The following is a 16249-nucleotide window of genomic DNA, read 5'->3' on the forward strand; positions in this document are numbered from 1 at the left end:
GCTGGAATGAAATATGACATGGAAAACCGGAGTACCCGTAGAAAAACCTGTCCTGCCTCCGTTTTGTCCAGCACAAATCTCACATGGCATGACCGGGATTTGAACCACAGAACCCAGCGGTGAGAGGCCGATGCGTTGCCACGGAGGCCTGCATTAGAAGTATGGGTGAGAGGCAAATTTTTTTACAGAGAACAAAAACTACCCGGCTTTATTAATAATTAAAGAAAATAAAGGAACGAATTAGCTGATAAGACAACAGGGCTTGTACAAATTGCTTTTCTTTAATAATTCCTAGATTCAAGCGGATAAAATGGAATAAAAATGTAATGTTTTCTCCACAAAGTACGGAGTGCGAATCACCCGGCCGCCGCTCCTAATCTCCGCCACTGACCAACAGTGGGGTTGAAACACACTACCTCATGAATGCAAGCTAACAGCTATGTGACACAAACCGCGCAGTTACCTGTTCGGTGTTTCCACTTCAAAAAGTAATGTTATTGCTTTACCTCCCACTAACTACTTTTACGGCTTTCGGAGACGCTGAGGTGCCGGAATTTAGTCCCGCAGGATTCTTTTACCTGCCAGTAAATCTACCGACACGAGGCTGACATATTTGAGCACCTTCAAATACCACCGGACTGAGCCACTCAGCCCGGCGTTTCCACTTCAGTCCCGGTCTGAACGTTCGAATGGGATTCACTCAACCTCTTTAATTCAACATAGGCGTTATCTAGACAGGGAACCCACTCGAGCAATATACTGAAGATATGTGAGCCCTGACCACGTGACACCCGAATATTTACAGACCCTCTGACAGGCAGCAGCTGTGTTTGCACCTCAAAATGACCGTCATCTTCCTTTCGATCGTATTAACATAGTAGCTGGTTTCACTCTTTTCCTGTTAGTTTTATGTCCCACTAAAAAAGACGATGGCCAGGGGCTTACTCAGAGGGGGTGATTGGGGGATAAATCCCCCCCCCCCCCCGAAAATTTGAAGTTTAGAATTTGTGATGAATTTTGGCAAACATGAAAATGAAGATTTTAGGTAAGTCATTGTTTTGATGTTAGTTTGAGCTAGGTATTTGCCAACAATGTGTTGATGCTTCCATTTATAAATATAAATACGCTTTTCTTCTAAAGCAATCATCCTGAACCAATGGACTTCATTTCTGCACTTAACATTTAGCGACAATACATTGAGCACTGAAACTGTTCGCTGTCTTACCAGTAACCACTGCCTCTGCTCTTTTTCATCCCTGCAATATTTAAAAGCTTATTTGCAGAATATGACTGCACAGGAAAGATTGAATGTGTTAGCTTTTTTTTAAATTTTTTTTTATGTACACAAAGACGAACATGTGACCGTAGAAAATATAATCTATGAGCTGGCTGAAGATCCTAGGAGAGGTCTGCTATTGTAAACATCAACATGTGCTTAATTAAGTAACTGTGTTATTTTGAAAGTTTTAATTTAGTGCTTTTAGTTTCACAATATGCACCAAACATTATTTTATAGAAGTCCTAAAATTTTAATATTTAATATCCTCCCCCGAAAATAATTTTTGCGTACGCCCCGGATGATGAGAGAGACCCTGGCCTTAATTAAGGTACAGCTCCATGGAAACCATATTCAGGAGTAACAGTCTACGTAAGATGATGTAGAGATGCTTAAAACAATGAACGTATGGTATTGTACAAGCTTCTATTAAGTACACTTTTCTCACAAACAATTTAACCTACAAAACGTGTTGTGGGTATTCGCCGGGTTTGTATCTATATGAGAGGAGAGTTATATTTTGATAATTAAATATAGCCTGAGTCCGCGTCTGTGGTATAGTGGTTAATGTGATTAGCTGCCACCCCCAGAGGCTCGGGTTCCATTCCCGGCTGTGCCAAGAAATTTAAAACGTGTTACGTGGACTGGAAAGGGGTCTTCTCAGCCTCGGGAGGTCAAGGCTTCGATTCCCACCTCAGCCATCCTCGAAGTGGTTTTCCGTGGTTTCCCAGTTATCCTCCAGGCAATGGTCGGGATGGTATCTAACTTAAGATCACGGCGAATTCCTTCCCTCTTTCTTGTGCATTCTCTCCATTTCCTCCAATCTTCCCATCCCCCTCCCTATATTTCGCCTATTCAGTATAGCAGGTGAGGCCACCTGGGCGAGGTACTGGTCCTCATCCCCAGTTTTACCCCCAACCAAAAGTCTCACGTTCCAGGACACTGCCCTTGAGGCGGCAGAGGTGGGTTCACCGAGATCGATAGCTGCAGTCGCTTAAGTGCGACCAGTATCCAGTAATCGGGAGATAGTGGGTTCAAGCCCCACTGTCGGCAGCCCTGAACATGGTTTCCCGTGGTTTCCCACTTTCACACCAGGCAAATGCCGGGGCTGTACCTTAATTAAGGCCACGGCCGCTTCCTTCCACTTCCTAGGTATTAAAAAAAAAAAAGGTGGGATCCTTCCCTGAGTCCGAGGGAAAAACCAAACCTGAACGGTAAACAGATTTTTTTTTTCTAGTTGCTTTACGTCGCACCGACGCAGAAAGGTCTTATGGCGACGATGGGACGGGAAAGGGCTAGGAGTGGGAAGGAAGCGGCCGTGGCCTTAATATAAGGTACAGCCCCAGCATTTGCCTGGTGTGAAAATGGGAAACCGCGGAAAACCATTTTCAGGGCTGCCGACAGTGGGGTTCGAACCTACTATCTCCCGAATACTGGAGACTGGCCGCACTTAAGCGACTTCAGCTATCGAGCTCGGTAGTAAACAGATTAAGAAAGAAAGAAAGAGTGATAAAATATTAAATTTGAGGAAGAGACAATACCATCCGCTCATTCATTTTTTAGCGACTGTACATGCCAACTATTGGGCATTGCACTTAAGAGATCGTGGGTTCGAACATTCAGCCTTAAATATGGTTTTCCGTGTACACACCAAGCAAAAGTATGGCAATGTCATGGTCGCTAGCTTCCAAGTCCTAGCATACTTCCATTACAGCGTACCGGGAAAGCTGTAGTGTTATAACACTAGTAAAAATATAACTACACTGTGGCAGAATATAAAGGGTGAAGCCCACCTCCACCGACAAACTCTCGGAGGTTATTCAGGGATGCCTTCTGAGTATATTGGTATAAGAAACCCGTAGAATTCGGTGGCTTGTAATAATGTAATTACGATTTATTGAGTTTGTTATCCCAATCATCCTGGTTTCTGTGAAAATACCTTCATTTCAGTATTAAAAAAAGCCTGGAATATGAAAATGAAAATCCACAGCCTGTTTCCCGTCATTCGCCAGGTCAGGAATGGAATGAATGAAGCCCCCATCTAGCGGCGAGGCCTGCCGCACTCCTCTGGGGCAATCATTAATGAATGACAGATGAAATGATATGATAATGGAGAGTGTTGCTAGAATGAAAGATGAGAGGGAACACCGGAGTACCCGGACAAAATCCTGCCTCTCCTCCGCTTTGTCCAGCACAAATCTCAGATTGAGTGACCGGGATTTGAACCACGGAACCCAACGGTTAGAGGCCGGCGCGCTGCCCTGAGCCACGGAGGCTCTAGCCTGTAATATGCAATAACCAAAACGTACTACACAAACACAGAGTAATGCAACAACCCTCAGACGAAACACGTACACTTTTGTCGCAGTGTGTTCTGTCACTGTACTGTACAGTACAGTAGGTTAACAAATGCAGAACTGTTCCCTTACAGGTACAGTATGTTCAAAATGTTCACCACCATGATCACGGCATCGTTGGCTTCTGGGATGTTAACGATATCCTCCGGGACAAAATTCGGACGCACCGGCGTTTGTCAAGAACTACCATTTATTATTTTCGGTGCAATACAGGTACAAAGCTAATTGGAGGAACAAATCAAATAATACTGATTTTGCAATGCCAATTTGCGAATTTATGTTTCACGGTGGTTTACACTGTCTGATTCGTGAAGTTTTTTAAGGTTAGTATTACGCTGTCTTTACTAAATATTCCAACATATTGCTTTATAAAACGCGTCATTGTACACTTTGTCTTACGAATGGAGTGTTTCTTATTACTGTAGTTTTTTCACAGATAATGATAATGTAATGCAATTTTTAGAAGTTAAATATAAATTATGGCTGTTCATGAATATGATTTGTTTGCCTTCGAGACAGATTTTTCTTTCCTTCTCAATCCCTCCACCCTTCCAGGTTGGCTCTTCCCTCGGATTCGGTGAGGGATCCCACCTCTACCGCGTCAAAGTCAGTGTCCTGGACCATCAGACTTTGGGTCGGGGATACAACTGAGAAGCAGGACCACTAACTCACCCAGGCTGCCTCACCTGCTATGCTGGACAGGGACCTTGTAGAGGATGGGGAGATTGGAAGGAAGAAGCTGTGACCTTAAGTTAGGTACCATCGCGGCATTTGCCTGGAAAAGAAGTAGGAAACCACGGAAAATCAATTCGAGGATGGCTGAGTGGACCCCTCGTACCATGTTTCGAATTTCGTGGCAGAGTCGGGAATGGGACCCGGGCCTCCGGGGGTGGCAGCTACTCACACTAGCCACTACACTACGGAGGCGGGAGAGACAGACTCATTTTATTTTGTTTTGTTCTTTTCTCTTTCTTCAAACTTGTTATGTTATGTTTTACATTTCTATGTATGGTTTATGTACTGCATTTTGTAACTGGAGGTAACCTCTGTAAAAGCAGGGTTGCCATAAGGTTCAGGAGTGATGAAATTCAGGACACCAACATCGAGAAGTTCCAAACATAGGTGCCGACTCCACAGTAGCACTTGCCCCCTTGCTTATAGTGGTACGGGGACACAAACGTGTTTTTGCTCCCGCAAAAATATTTGCTTTATTCATCCTTGCCCCCCGTGCTCAAGACCAAAAGTTGGCGCCTGTGGTTCCAACAAGTGTATTTGGGTAATTCCAAGTGAACTGTCCCATCCATGACCAAAACACACACTTGTTATATATTAATGTTAAAGATGAAATAAAAAAAATAACAAGAAATGATACTTCAAGTAAAATACCTACTTTACAGACCACTCCAAGATTTAAAAAAATATTAAGTGTTATTTGCATAGATTTTTAAGCAACAGATGGGACATTCCCTTTCAAAAGCATTTGAGCAAAATTTTAAATTATTTGCTCCGATTTTTAAAATTCAGGACATTTAGGTATTTTTAAAAATTCAGTCAGGACGTCGGGACACGTGGTCAAATTCAGGACAATCCCGCTTTTTCAGGACGTATGACAACCCTAGTAAAAGGCAATGCTGAAATAAATAAATAAATAAATAAATAAATAAATAAATAAATAAATAAATAAATAAATAAATAAATAAATAAATGCAATTACTGTGTAATGAGCCATCGGAGAGTACGGTTCCCTTATACCAATATACTCAGAAGGAATGGCTAAACAACGTTCCAAAGTTTGTCGATGGAGTTCGGTTTCACCCTTTAGTTCCGCAACGTGCAGTATTCAAGGCCCTATGCTAAATTAAATGGCACTAACGACATAAATACCGCAAAACTCAAAAAATAAAACAAGCACATTGCGCACACACTGAAGTAAAAACACAAGGTGTTTTCTGTCCGGTCATCAAACACAGGAGGCGAGTCAATAGATATTTGCGAAGGTAACACAGAGGTTATCTCAAGGATGGTCGTGACTTACTTAAATGCTAGCTGCTGGTCGCAGCCATGTAAATGTTGTGTAATCCGGCCAGAACAGCACTTTCACTACGTTACCAAGCCATCGGCACAACACGTCTGCACGGCCCGAACGACACTGGCACACTGACTTACACTGCGAGCCACGGCGCGGCGGCCGCAGAGGAGCGCTCCGTCTGTCCCTGCCAATATGTCACAACTCTGCCTGGCCTTACACTATCAAAGAAATGTGTCAAAGATCTGAAGTAAAATACTTTGTACAAGTTATCTTTAGAAAAATATTATAACATACAACCATTACACCATTGCATTACATAAAATATCATAGTTCAGCAAAAAGTCCGAAGGCTCGGATTCGATTCCCGGTTCTACACGAAATTTGAAAAGTAGTTTGAGGGCTGGTTTACACGGGTAGAGTAGCAAGGCGAGTAGAGTAGATAGTAGAGCTACTAGCATCGTATAAACAACTGAGATATTACCAGGTAGAGTAGCTAGTAGCCAGTAGAGTGGATTTCCGCTGTGTCTGCACATGGTTATGAGGGTATTTTAAAGGTTGTAGTAAGGATGTAAAGGAGAGGTCATATAAGTCTCTGGTAAGACCCCAACTAGAGTATGCTTCCAGTGTATGGGACCCTCACCAGGATTACTTGATTCAAGAACCGGAAAATCCAAAGAAAAACAGCTCGATTTGTTCTGGGTGATTTCCGACAAAAGGGTAGCGTTACAAAAATATTGGAAAGTTTGGGCTGGAGAGACTTGGGAGAAAAGAGACGAGCTGCTCGACTAAGTGGTATGTCCTGAGCTGCCAGTGGAGAGATGGCGTGAGATGATATTAGTAGACGAATAAGTTTGAGTGGTGCCTTTAAAAGTAGGAAAGATCATAATATGAAGATAAAGTTGAAATTCAAGATGACAAATTGGGGCAAATATTCGTTTAGGGACTGGAATAACTTACCAAGGGAGATGTTCAATAAATTTCCAATTTCTTTGCAATCATTTAAGTAAAGGCTAGAATAAAGCCGCTAGGGAATCTGCCACCTGGGCGACTTCCCTAAATGCAGATCAGTAGTGATTGATTTTGACTTTGTTATAGAAGGATGTTCACTTGATACGAGATTTTCTCATGCTCTTAGTTACAGGAAGAAAGCGCAGAGTGAGAAGATGGCGCTACTGACGAACACTGGTTGCCATGGTTACAATGGTGTCGGCAAGTTGATGACGCTAACTGCAGATAGACCACCTCCCCAAAAAACATATCCATGTTAAAACTGCGTCGATAGAAAGAGAATAACCTGCAAGCGACGTAATAATGAGTCACCATTGACCACTGATACAGCGTGTCATTATGGTCATCATTATCATATTTAGAAGAGGTGGAAAATTGTTTTTGTTTAATTTGCTTTACGTCGCACCAACACAGATAGATAGAGGTATGATTTTTTCGTATTAACGATAAAAGCGACAAAAAATATTTTTGAAGCGATTTTAAAATATCTTAGGGATTCATATGATTCTGGTTAAGAAATCAGTGATTTTGGTTTCACGAATTGCAGCGAATTAACGCGACAATGCTAGTTTTAAGTGAAATGTACTTATTTTGTGATTAGTGCGAAAATGCAGCGAAATTCGTCGAAAATAACGATCTTGACATTGTATTAGAATATCACGCGTGTGAAGGGAAACAGAAGACGAGATAAGGATTTCTCATTTCGACAGAAGCATCCCTTGGTATTAATATTCTATAAAATCCCTTAATGGTATGGCCATATAGGGTGAACGCTACGGCCATGTAGTGTGAAACGGTAATTTGTTATGCAATCTTGATGAGGGCTACATTATAGTTCTAATAAAGGTTGCATAATGAACAATGGGTGATTAATTATCAATATTGCTTCTCTTTATTTATCCATCTTTCATATAAATAATTCACAACTCTGACGATTTAATTTTTATGAATAACTTTAGGAAAGGGTTAAAGTGAAATTAAAGCGAGGGGGTCAGCCCTATTTCGCGAAATAACGTGAACAATTCTTTCCTTTTCGCGAAATCGAACACAAACTAATGCGAAAAATTCATGCCTGTACAGTACATGTAGGTAATATGGCGACGATGGGATAGGAAAGAGGTAATATGGCAACGATGGGATAGGAAAGAGGTACGAGTGGGAAGGAAGCCACCGTGGCCTTCATTAAGGAATGTACTGCTCCAGCATTTGCTTGGTTTGAAAATAGGAAACCGCGGAACATCATCTTTCCTATCCCTCCCTCACCGAAAGCCTTCATTGATTTAGTACGACGTTAAAAAGTAGGAAAACATTACCATTATACACTACATGAAAGATTCCTGTCTCCTCACAACTTCGTGAATGATAAAGGCTTATGGTTTTCTTTAAATATCTTTTAAAAAACCAAGTACAATTTCACAAGTTTGCGGTATGGTAACATATGAGTACCTAGCTAAAGATCGTTTAACAGTTGCATATAAGAAACTAATGAATACAACTTTTGAAATAATACGCATAGTTATAATTTATCGTCCACTGCGAATGAATAGATCCAATATCCTTAAACTGTCCGACTCGTTGGCTGAATGGTCAGCGTACTAGCCTTCGGTACAGAGGGTCCCGGGTTCGATTCCAGGCCGGGTCGGGGATTTTAACCTTAATTGGTTAATTCCAATGGCCCGGGGGCTGGGTATTTGTGCTGTTCCCAACGTCCCTGCAACTCACACACCACACATAACACTATCCTCCACCACAATAACACGCAGTTACCTACACATGGCAGATGCCGCCCACCCTCATCGGAGGGTCTGCCTTACAAGGGCTACACTCGGCTAGAAATAGCCACACCGAGCTCGATAGCTGCAGTCGCTTAAGTGCGGCCAGTATCCAGTAATCAGGAGATCGTGGGTTCGAGTCCCACTGTCGGCAGCCTTGAAGATGGTTTTCCGTGGTTTCCCATTTTCACACCAGGCAAATGCCGGGGCTGTACCATAATTAAGGCCACGGCCGATTCCTTCCAACTCCTAGGCCTTTCCTATCCCATCGTCGCCATAAGACCTATCTGTGTCAGTGCGACGTAAAGCAAAAAAAAAAAAAAAAAAAAAAAAAACAAGAAATAGCCACACGAAATTAAAATTATCCTTAAACTCTTCCTTATTAAAAGCTTCGGTTTAGACCATAAGGAACTCAACATAGCCGAATGAAATCTGTCTGATGACCTTCCTTGACTAATAGGCTAATGGGCCTCAGCTAACGTGTTGCAGATCTTCTGAAGTGGTGCCATCTAAGCGGCTTGCGTACTGTAGTAATGTCAACATTCCATCTGTGCTGCTATGTACCAACTAAAGCGTAAATCTGCCGCACACTTCCTCGGCTGTGTTAATTTGTGTGTGTGTGTAGATAGGTGGGCGGGTGTTTGAAGCACAAAGCGCCAACAGAGATCTTTAACATGACAACAATAGTGACATGAACATTTTTGATGGTCCTTCAAAACTCGACACTACTGGGCGAGTTGACCGTGCGGTTAGGGGCGCCCATCTGTGAGCTTGCATCCGGGAGATAGTGGGTTCTAACCCTACTGTCGGCAGCCCTGAAGATGATTTTACGAGGTTTCCTATTTTCACACCATGCAAATGCTGGGCTACGGCCGCTTCCTTCCAATTCGTAGGACTTTCCTATCCCATCGTCGCCATAAGACCTATCTGTGTCGCTGCGACGTAAAGCCAATTGTCCAAAAAATCCTCGACAGCTTTAGCGGGAGTCGAACTTGGAATTATGAGTCAGACAGTCTACAACTGACCCGCCGAGGCCACTATAAAACAAATGAACAACAACAATAACAAATGTAGGAGTGCGAGGATTGCAGAAAGAAGGCGCGGTTGTGAGGCGAGTTGGCTTCACCGTGTCAAGGTCTGTCCGTAGCGACAGCTACTGTACAACTGTGTCGACAAAACATTTCTAGCTTAATTACATGTAAGACACCAATATTTAACTAGTTTTGTTGCTTTCTTCATGGTCTAACGATCATCAAGCTCCGGTGTGAATACAGAATGTCTGTAGTGATTTAAGGATAGTACACGGCCAGCTCCTTGAGTGAATGATGAATGTGTTGGGCTTCGGTTCGGTAATACGACGCGCTTTTGGTGGGACAGTCAAGATTTTTGACCCAATGTCCCGTCGTCCCTGAAACGTATGGCGGGACGAACAAATATTCCGTTTGAGAAAATGTCCCGATTTTGCCCCGATTTGTCACAGAAAACACTGTCATGAAGGAATAAGATTACTTTTTCTCATAAAGACTTGGCTTAACGTGAAGGGTTTTTGATCCAAAGTGGATGGTATTATGCATCACTTGACACAGCGCCAAAGCGAGAGGGGTTTCTTCTTTTCCTAGCGCAGCTATTACAAAATGCGATGCTTTTACCAAGACATTCCTCAAAATATGACCTAATGTAAAAATACCACCAAACCGTGCATTTATACTACAAATATCCGGCTGAATAGCTCAGACGGTTGAGGCGCTGGTCTTCTGACCCCAGCTTCGCAGGTTCGACCCTGGCTCAGTCCGGTGGTAATTGAAGGTGCTCAGATACGTCAGTTTCGTGTCGGTAGATTTACTGGCGTAATAAAGAACTCTTTCAGGACAATATTCCGGCAGCTCGGCGACTGCGAAAACCGTAAAAGTAGTTAGTGGGACGTAAAATCAATAAAATCATTCTTCTTCTTCTTCTTCTTCTTCTTATTATTATTGACAAATAGAAATCACTTATTTATGGCAAGAATATCTGAATAATTGCTTTTTACTTTTTGCTATTTGCTTTACGTCGCACCGACACAGACAGGTCTTTTAGCGACGCTGGATAATTGAAAACCAGATGGACATCAAAATACAGCCAGAGAACAAAATATAATTTTTCATAAACATTCTTTCTTTCTTTCTTTCTTAATCCGTTTACCCTCCAGGGTTGGTTTCTCTCTCCATGGGCGCCTGCAAGGGGGGGGGGGGGGCACGGAACCCCTTGTCCCTCCCTGGAATTCTAAAAATGTTGATGTTCGATTGTTTAATATCATACCGGATTATTTCATAAACTGAACTTGCTGACAGTCATCTAGCATCTGTTATAACCGGAAATTTCTGTAAATAATTTAATGTTGCTGACGTGATATTGGTTTTTATATTCAAGAAAATTGTTAATGTGCTCTCCCCTCCTGGAAAAGATCCTGCAGGCGCCCATGTCTCCCTCGGACTCAGCGACGGATCCCACATCTATCACCTCAAGGGCAGTGTCCAGGAGTTTCTGACTTTGGGTAGGGATATACAACTAGGGGAGGACCAGTACCTCGCCCAGGCGGCCTCACCTGCTATGTTGAACAGGGGCCTTGTGGAGGGATGGGATGATTGGAAGGGATAGACAAGGAAGAGGGAAGCAAGCGGCCGTGGCCTTAAGTTAGGTAGCATCCCGCCATTTCCTGGAAGTGGGAACCCACTTCGAGGATGCCTGAGATGAGAATCCAAACCACCTCTACTCAGTTGACCTCGCGAGGCTGAGTTGACTCCGTTCCAGTCCTCGTACCACTTTTCAAATTTCGTGGCAGAGCCGGGAATCGAACCCGGGGTTGGCAGCTAATCACACTATCCACTACACCACAGAGGCGAACAAAGTCGTTAGTGTGACGTAAAATCGATACCATTCCTCTTATTATTATTATAATTATTATTTTTGACAAATAGAAATCACTTATTTGTGGCAAGAATAATTTAATAATTGAAAACCTAGCTGCAGTCGCTTAAGTGCGGCCAGAATCCAGTAGTCGGGAGATAGTGGGTTCGAGTCCCACTGTCGGCAGCCCTGAAGATGGTTTTCCGTGTTTTCCCATTTTCACACCAGGCAAATGCCGGGGCTGTACCTTAACTAAGGCCACGGCCGCTTCCTTCCAATTCCTAGGCCTTTCCTATCCCATCGTCGCCGTAAGACATATCTGTGTCGGAGCGACGTAAAGAAAAGAAAACAAAAACAAAAACAAAAAGGAAATTGAAAACCAGTTAGACATCCAAATAGAGCTAGAGAACAAAATATTATTTTTCATAAACATTCGAGCCCTAATTACTGTAGACGCCCGGCTCCTGGCTGAATGGTTTGAATCCTGGCCGGGTCCGAGATTTTAACTGTGTATTAAAAGAAAAACACGTAATAGTGCGCTGAGCTGGTGGTCGCTGACCGATCGCTGGTAGAACAAGAAAAGTGAAGTTGGTGTTGAGCCAGTGACGTAACTGGCATTAGAAGGTGCAGTTTACATAACAAGGAAGAGTCAAGGACGACGGGTGCACTCTATGTGCTCATTTGAATATCCGTCAAGGACACGCATGATCAATGGACCACTCTTGGACGACATGCTGCAGCAGGTGATGTCATGTTATGAGCTGAATATTAGCAACTTTAAAGGCCAGTGTCTTCAACGTGCCAGGAAGACTGAATATGTAAACCTACTTGCAGATGGATATGCAAGATAAATAACAGAATATGCAGCCGGGGCTGAGAAGCGCTGGCCTTCTGACCCCAACTTGGAGGGCTCGATCCTGACTCAGACCTGTGGTTTTTGAAGGTGCTCAAATACACGAGTCGCCGGTTACAGGGTAGGATTCGGTGTACAAGTGGCCACAGCTGGTCCACGATCCGACAGCTCTGCACTCCAACCGGCGAACCGAGCAGAACAGGCGTGGCCACGGTTCTACCTTGGCTCTACCCCTCTGTATTCGGGAGACGCAGATTTGAGAATGGTTTTACGCGTTTTTCCTTTCTTTTGCACTAACGCGAATGCCGCAGTTCCTAGTATAGGCCACGACCGACAACTCGCTCACCTTGTCCGAGCATCTCCTTCACCGTAACAAATCTCTTGGCCTGAGAGACGGCATTACCGTCTACGAGGACCGCCTCCCCCATCACGGGAGGAATAAAAGTTTTAGTAGTAGTAGTAGTTCAAATACGTCAGTCTCGTGTCGGTAGTTCACCGGCACCTAAAAGAACTCCTGCGGCACAAAATGCCGGCACCTCTGCGTTTCCGAAAACCATCAAAAGTAGTTAGTGGGACGCAGAAAAGGTTATTATTATTATTATTATTATTATTATTATTATTATTATTATTATTATTATTATTATTATTATTATTATTATTATTATTATTATTATTATTATTATTATTATTTAGTCCGTTTTCCGTCCAGGGTTGGTCTTTTCCTCGGACTCAGCGAACGATCCCACCTCTACCACATCAAGGGCAGTGTCCTGCACCGTGAGACATTTAATCGGGGATACAACTGAGGAAGTTGGATGAAAACCTGTGTGGTTTCAGACCACAGAGGGGCTGTCAGGATCAGATTTTCAGTATGCGCCAGGTAATTGAAAAATAAAAATACTACGAGAGGAATAGACAGTTGCGCTTGTTTCGTAGATCCAGAGAAAGCATATGACAGGGTACCGAGAGAAAAGATGTTCGCCATACTGAAGGACTATGGAATTAAAGGTGGATTATTAAAATCAATCAAAGGCATTTATGCTGACAATTGGGCTTCAGTGAGAATTGATGGTAGAATGAGTTCTTGGTTCAGGGTACTTACAGGGGTTAGACAAGGCTGCAACCTTTGCTGTTCGTAGTCTACATGGAACATCTGCTGAAAGGTATAAAGCGGCAGGGAGTGATTCAGTTAGGTGGAAATGTAATAAGCAGTCTGGTCTATGCTGACGACTTGGTCTTAATGGCAGATTGTGCCGAAAGCCTGCAGTCTAATATCTCGGAACTTGGAAATAGGTGGAATGAGTATATGAAAATGAGCCTTTCGTAAAGACTAAATTGATGCCAGTAGGTAAGAAATTCAACAGAATTGAATGTCAGATTGGTGATTAAAAGCTGGAACAGGTAGATCATTTCAAGTATTTAGGTTGTGTGTTCTCCCACGATGGTAATATAGTAAATGAGATTGAATCAAGGTGTAGTTAAGCTACTACAATGAGCAAAACAGTGTTCTGTAAGAAGGAAGTCAGCCCCCGGACGATACTATCTTTACATCGGTCTGTTTTCAGACCAACTTTACTTTACGGGAGCGAAAGCTGGGTGGACTCAGGATATCTTATTCATAAGTTAGAAGTAACAGACATGAAAGTAGCAAGAATGATTGCTGGTACAAACAGGTGGGAACAATGGCAGGAGGGTACTCGAAATGAGGAGATAAAGGCCAATTTAGGAATGAACTCGATGGATGAACCTGTACGCATAAACCGGCTTCGGTGGTGGGGTCATGTGAGTCGAAAAGAGGAGGATAGGTTACCTAGGAGAATAATGGACACTGTTATGGAGGGTAAGAGAAGTAGAGGGAGACCAAGACGACGATGGTTAGACTCGGTTTCTAACGATATAAAGATAAGAGGTATAGAACTAAATGAGGTCACAGCACTAGTTGCAAATCGAGGATTGTGGCGACGTTTAATAAATTCACAGAGGCTTGCAGAATGAACGCTGAAAGACATAACTGTATATAATGATAATGTATGTAAAACTGTGGAAAAGGACCAGTACCTCGCACAGGCGGCCTCAACTGCTATGCTGAAGCGAGGCCTTGTGGGAGAATGTTTGTTTGGTTTTTTTTTTTTTGCTAGTTGCTTTACGTCGCGCCGACACAGACAGGTCTTATGGCGACGATGGGACAGGGAAGGGCTGGGAGTGGGAAGGAAGCGGCCGTGGCCTTAATTAAGGTACAGCCCCAGCATTTGCCTGGCGTGAAAATGGGAAACCACGGAAAACCATTTTCAGGGCTGCTGACAGTGGGGTTCGAACCTACTATCTCCCGAATACTGGATACTGGCCGCACTTAAAGCGACTGCAGCTATCGAGCTCGGTGTGGGAGAATGGGAAGTTTGGAAGGGATAGACAAGGAAGAGGGAAGGAAGCGGCCGTGGCCTTAAGTTAGGTACCACCCCGGCATTTTCCTGGAGGAGAAGTGGGAAACCATAGAAAACCACTTCGAGGATGACTGAGGCGGGAATGTAACCCTCTCTACTCAGTTGACCTCCCGAGGCTGAGTGGACCAGGTTCCAATCCTCGCACCACTTTTCAAAACATTTCACGGCAGAGCCGAGAATCGAACCCGGGCCTCTGGGGATGGCAACTAACCACTACACCACAGATGCGGATATTATTATTATTATTATTATTATTATTATTATTATTATTATTATTATTATTATTATTATTATTATTATTATTATTATTATTATTATTATTATTATTATTATTATTATTATTATCGGAACATGCATGTTTTGTTTTGCGTGGAAACTTTGAAATTTTGTCCATGAGTTCATATCCAACTCAGATTAGTCAAGGGAAGTTTTCGAAAATTTTCAGTTTGAGTGACGCAGTCTTTCTGTGCCAAATTGACGGGTTTGATCCTGACTCAGACCGATGGTACTTCAAAGTGCTCAAGTACGTTAGTCTCGTGCCGGTAGATATACTGGCACGTAAAAGAGCTGCCGGGGAACAAAAATTCCGCACCTTGTCGTCTCTAAAGTTTAAAGGTAGTTAGTGGGACACGTAAATCCAAATAGGCTGAGTTTTCAAACCGAAGGCTGACTGTATCCTCAACACTTCCACCATGAAGTGTCACAGATAGCCTAGGTGTCACTGAGGAGGCCTCAAATGAGACGTGAGACAGTTTCCCATTGCTTTCCTCACCTGAGGCAAAAAGCAGCTATTACCTGTCTGTCTGAAATAGCCTACACACCCCAACCGGTCGTAGCAGCGACATCTTCGCACCTTTCGTCGCAGGGACTGGCTCATAAAGTTCAGTTCAATACTTCCACAAGACAAGTTGTCAAATTTTGTCAAAGATTTTTCTCATGATTCTTCTTTCTATTACTCAAGTTTCTCTAAACTGTAGTTCAAAACTGGGCATTCACTTGCGTAAAGACATTCCAGTTTCACCACTGTATTGTGCCTTATATTTGTATATAGGCATTTCTTGTTGCGAAAATTTTTGTGATGACATACGCTCTTTCCATCTAGTGTACAATTTCTCCTGCAGCAGATTTTCTACGCCTTTTTCTTGGATTATTTCTCCCAGGTATTTGAATTTCTTATCTGTCGTCAGAAATTGTAGAGCGGTTCTTTTGTTTGAAATAAATAAGTTTTTCTACTGAGATTCTCATACATGTCTTTTCATTCTTTAATTTTCCCTTGAACGGTGCTCATGTACCCGACCACAAGGCTCAGGCATACTGCTAGGGATTCGGATACCACAGATTGTTTCACTGTTATTCAACACTTGAATGTTTACTTTGAGGGCGAGTACATGAGAGTCCCTGGGCGAAAACTGTGCCCTACTACTCATCCGTTTCCGAGAATACCCGATGAGTCGGAAAAATCTGTTTACTGCACTGGCGGGGGAAAATCGATCTGGCTGAGAGGCAGTCTTTGGCCTTCGTAAGAAGGGAAACACCTCTTCATTTAAATTAAGTTTTTGAAATTGAAATTGAAATTTAATGCCGGAGCACAAGCTTCCAACAATATCAGGTGCTAGGCTAAGCAAAT

At 43.0% G+C, this 16249-nt stretch overlaps 1 protein-coding gene across 1 annotated transcript in view; it reads right to left on the reverse strand.

Annotated features, from left to right (window-relative positions):
• The window catches only part of tsl (torso-like), a 315919-nt gene extending 310123 nt beyond the window's left edge, over positions 1-5796 (reverse strand). Inside the window, exon 1 of the mRNA XM_067142534.2 lies at positions 5669-5796. The gene's annotated coding sequence lies outside the window, so the exon portion shown is untranslated. The remainder of the gene's footprint in view (positions 1-5668) is intronic.
• Positions 5797-16249: the final 10453 nt, after the last annotated feature.

The sequence above is a fragment of the Anabrus simplex genome, chromosome 3, assembly GCF_040414725.1.
Source record: "Anabrus simplex isolate iqAnaSimp1 chromosome 3, ASM4041472v1, whole genome shotgun sequence".
NCBI lineage: Eukaryota > Metazoa > Arthropoda > Insecta > Orthoptera > Tettigoniidae > Anabrus > Anabrus simplex.